This window comes from Galeopterus variegatus, unplaced genomic scaffold (genome assembly GCF_000696425.1).
Source record: "Galeopterus variegatus unplaced genomic scaffold, G_variegatus-3.0.2 Scaffold974, whole genome shotgun sequence".
Taxonomy (NCBI): domain Eukaryota; kingdom Metazoa; phylum Chordata; class Mammalia; order Dermoptera; family Cynocephalidae; genus Galeopterus; species Galeopterus variegatus.
Genome location: NW_007727085.1, coordinates 219,026 through 223,797, shown reverse-complemented (window position 1 = coordinate 223,797; position 4,772 = coordinate 219,026). Strand labels below are relative to the sequence as shown.

The 4,772-nt window shown below is 41.4% G+C and overlaps 1 protein-coding gene across 1 annotated transcript in view; it reads left to right on the top strand.

Moving 5' to 3' along the window:
- LOC103591489 (aryl hydrocarbon receptor-like) overlaps positions 1-4,772 on the top strand; it is an 88,734-nt gene that overhangs the window by 45,331 nt on the left and 38,631 nt on the right. The gene's annotated exons all lie outside the window — the stretch shown is intronic.

Genomic DNA, 4,772 nt, shown 5'->3' with positions numbered 1-4,772 from the left:
AATTTATCTTTCATCATCATCATTGAATTTCTGGTTTAATAGAGTATTCTATATCTAATGTTCCATTTTTGGAGAAATCTATACTTATGGTGCCGTGTGGGTAGAAGTCAGACTTGGGATGGGAAGAGTCAGAAATCCTGGTACAGCAGCATCTGCTCTCCCCCACCCCCCAGCAGTGATTCTCCATCTTCCCAATCTGTCTCAGGGGCCATGAGCCTCATATGGAGATGTATGTAAAAATAATACTGTGAGCCTTCATGTCCCAAGTAATGAAACAAATTTACAAAGGAAAAATATTTATAATTTGTGTAGATGGAAATGTTATCATATTTCATTCTTACTACTTTGAGCATTAAAAAAGTTTTTTCTGGGCCAGCCCGGTGGCGATCTCGGTAGACCAGCCCGGTGGCGAACTCGGTAGAGTGCGGCGCTTGGGAGTGCGGAGGTGCTCCCGCCGAGGGTTCGGATCCCATATAGAGACCTGTCCGCTCACTGGTTGAGCACAGTGCGGGCGTGACACCGAGGGTTGCGATCCCTTTACCGGTCACGAAAAAAGACCAAAAAAAAAGTTTTTTCTCCTTAATTTTCTACCTAAATATAATTTATTGCTGCTGTCTTAGCTGTCCTCTCACTGGTTGAGCGCGGTGCGGGCGTGACACCGAGGGTTGCGATCCCTTTACCGGTCACGAAAAAAGACAAAAAAAAAAGTTTTTTCTCCTTAATTTTCTACCTAAATATAATTTATTGCTGCTGTCTTAGCGAGGAATCCAGGTTCTAGGTGTCACAAATGCGGCAGATCTCTATCTCACAGGAAAAAGTACAAAACTTCAGTAGACAGGACAGGACGAACGTGCATAAGCACTGGGTTATTGGCAACTGCCTGCTAATTTCCTCAAGGACTATGATTACAAGCAAGTGGGTCCCTTCTTCAGGGATGAGGAGGTGGCGTGAAAGATCACTTCACCTTTATTTATCTGGTAAGGGCTTATTAATCTGTTGAGACAAGTCCCTAGGCTCTTCTCTGGCTGAGAATTCAGTCTCAGCACAGTTACTCTGTCTTAAAGTCTGTAGTCTCTCATCCTCACACACAAGCTGAGAGATCTGCATTTTTAATGCTTCAGATATTTCAAAAAACTCAAAATAGACCTGCTATGAAGACCCTGTAAAAATGTTACCGTATGTTAAGTTTAGATATATGGCTGTCAGTTATATTGTTTTGTATTTATACCTTTAAAATAGGAATTTTAACACCAAAACAAAAAGTCTCTTGACATGAAATGCTTGAGGAATTATTTAAAATTAGTCTATTTAGTTGAAAATTCCTGCTAGGGCTTCTATATTAGGACTCTCCAGAGAAACAGAACCAATAGGATATGTGGGTTTGTGTGTGTAGAAAAGAAAGAGATTTTAAATAATTGGCTCACATGATTGTGGGGCTGGAAAGTCCAAACTCCGCAGGGCAGGCCAGCAGCCCGGAGATGCAGTGAAGAGTTGACATTGCAGTCTCAGATCTAAAGGCTGTCTGGAGGCAGAACCCCTTCTTCCTTTGGGAAACTCAGTCTTTTCTCTTCAAGGCATCAGCTGATTGGATGTGGCTCACCCACATGATGAACAGTAATGTGCTTTACTTGAAGTCTATTGACTTAAATGTTGCTATGGTCTCAGTGTGTCCGCCCAAATTCATGTTGAAACTTAATCCTCATTGTGGACATAAAGTGATTAAGTCACGAAGGCTCTATTATTTGTAAACTACCCAGTCTCAGGTATTTTGTTATTGGAGCACAGATGGACAAAGACAAATGTTAATCAAAAAAACACCTTCACAGTAACATCTAGACTGATATTTGATCAAATATTCGGGTACCATCACCTTGCCAAGTTGACACATAAAATTAACCATTACAGCTTCATACTTGGTTGCTTCTAAATGGCTGTCAACAAGAATTAGTTTCAGATGCTAAAGGAAAAAAAAAGCTTGTTTTAGTTGATAAAGAAATATTTGACTGCATTTTGTGGGAGCACATTCAGATGTTTGAGATTCAAGACCAAATCAAATTTAAATCATTCTATTTTTTAAAAAATATATTGGACATAGAAATGATGAACTAATACCAGACTTAAAATATAAAGGAATAAAAAATAGTAAAAATCTGAAAAGTTCACTATTCAAATAGAATAATCTATTGATGTGCTATTTGTTTGGTTGGTTGTAATAATGACGTGAAGGTGAGAAGTCTGGCTGGCTTAGTGTGATGGTAACGCTACTCAAGATGGCTACAGCCAAGAAGATGGGACTCCCTTTCTTCCCAATTCCATTTAGGGTTATGGTTTCACCTTGGAAAGGTAGGCTGCTGACATCTCTTATCACTCCCAACTCATACTGCTGAAGCTCCATTCCAGGAAGGCATAGCTGAGAACACTAGGGCTCCCTTCCCCTCTCAGCCCCACTCATAGGGTAGAAACTCTATCCCAGGACCAGTAGCTGGAAATACTAGGCCCAGATTTCCCCAACTCAGCTCATTTGTAGGGAGGAGGATTCACACAAGAAGGGGCAAGCCGAGACTACCAGGGAATTACCAGTCCTGACCAGGACCCCACTTGTAGAGCAAAAGAATAACTGTTAGAGAAGAGGCCACCATGCGTGCTCCCAACTTCAGTGCAGTGGCACTGGAAAGAGACAGGCCATAGGAACACAGAGCTCTGCAGCTCTCCCTCTGGGGATTGATTTTATCTTGAATGGAGCTTAGGGAAGTTCATGCTCAAGAGTACTCTCGAAAACAGTGTAAGAGGAGAACAGTAGACCAGTTAAAGTTTAACAGGAAAAAAATGGGAAAAGAGCCAGCTTACAAGAGCTCTGGGCTCAAAACAAGCCTCAAAACCTGGCAAAACCCTGCCCCTGGAAGGGTCCTGACTTTAATTGGATTATACTCTGGAACAACAGAGCAATCAGCTAGAAATTAGTACAGGTTACCAGCTGAATGTGATACCAATTGAAACAGACCAGTAGGAGTTTAGTGGGAAGATCAGATAAAAAGACAGTCAAAAAAGCACAGGTAGGGCCGAGCCCGTGGTGCACTCGGGAGAGTGCGGCGCTGGGAGCGCCGTGGGTTCGGATTCTATATAGGGATGACCAGTGCATACACAGCGCTCACTGGCTGAGCGCAGTGTGGCCGGTCTCAAAAAGGACAAAAAAAAAAGCACAGGTAAACATCATTACCACCACTCGTAGTCAGGGAGTCACCACACACCCCCAAGGCTCTGCTCTACTGTAAGCAGAAAACCAGCAAGGATATAGAAGACTTCATTTACACTGTAAACCAACTAGATGTAACATATTCATACAACACTCCACCCAACAAAAGCATAATACACGTTTTAGTCCAATGACTATGGAACATTTTCCAGGATAGACCATATGCCAGGTCATTGAACAAGCCTCAATACATTTAAAAGCAAATAAACTATGCTCTCAAACCACAATGGAATTAAATTAGAAGTTAATAATAGAAGGAAAACTGAAAAATTCCAAATCTAAAAACCTATAACAAAAAGACGACTAGAAAAATCGCATATGATTGGAAATTAGCATATATATTTCTAAATAATCCATGTGTTAAAAAAATCACAATGGAAATTACAAAATGTTATCCAGTAAAAATGCAACCTATCAAACTGGGCTTATAGAAAAACATTGAGCCTTAATTGGTTAGTTTTTCTATTGCTTTTATAACAAATTATCACAAACTTAGTGGTTTAAAACAACACAAATATTATCTTACAGTACTGGAAGTCTGAAGTCTGAAAATGGGGCTTAGAGGGCTAAAGTCAAGGTATTGGCAGGCCTGCGCTCCCTCTGAAAGCTCCAAGGAAGGCTGATCCTTGCCTCTCCCTGCAGCCCTCATCTCAGGACCTCCTTCAGCAATGGTATCACTCCCTCCTCCAATCCCATCACAACACCTCCTTCTCCGACTCCAACTCTCTTGTCTCCATCTTATAAAGATCCTAAGGAAGGCTGATCCTTGCCTCTCCCTGCAGCCCTCATCTCAGGACCTCCTTCAGCAATGGTATCACTCCCTCCTCCGATCCCATCACAACACCTCCTTCTCCGACTCCAACTCTCTTGTCTCCATCTTATAAAGATCCTTGTGATTAGCTTGGACCCACCCAGGTGATCTAGAATAATCTTTCCCTCTCAAGAGCCTTAGCTCAATCACATCTGCAAAGTTCCTTTTGCCATGCAAGGTAACATATTCTCAGTTTCAGGGATTAGTACATGAACATCTTTGGGGGGATGTTATTCTGTCTACCACAGGGTATTTAAGGATTTATGGGAAAAGAAAAGGAGGAAATCGGTGACCTAAGCTTTCATTTCAAGAAGCTAAAAATAAAAGAAGAGTAAGGCAATCACGAAAAAAGTAGTAGGAAAGAAATAATAAAGATAAAAAATGAAACACATGAAATAGAAAAAACATACAATAGAGAAAACTGAGAAAACTGAAAATATTAATAAAATTAATAAATTGATAACAAAGCTAATCAATAAAGAAGAGAAAAAAATAAATTATCACTATTAGGAATGTAAAACAGACCATTCTTACAGACCCTGAAAAAAAATTTTTTTTTGACCTGTAAGGGGATTGCAACCCTTGGCACGGTGTGGTCCGCACCACGCTCAGCCAGTGAGCGCACCAGCCACCCCTATATAGGATCTGAACCCACAGCCTCGGCGCTACCAGCGCTGCACTCTCCCGAGTGAGCCACGGGGCTGGCCC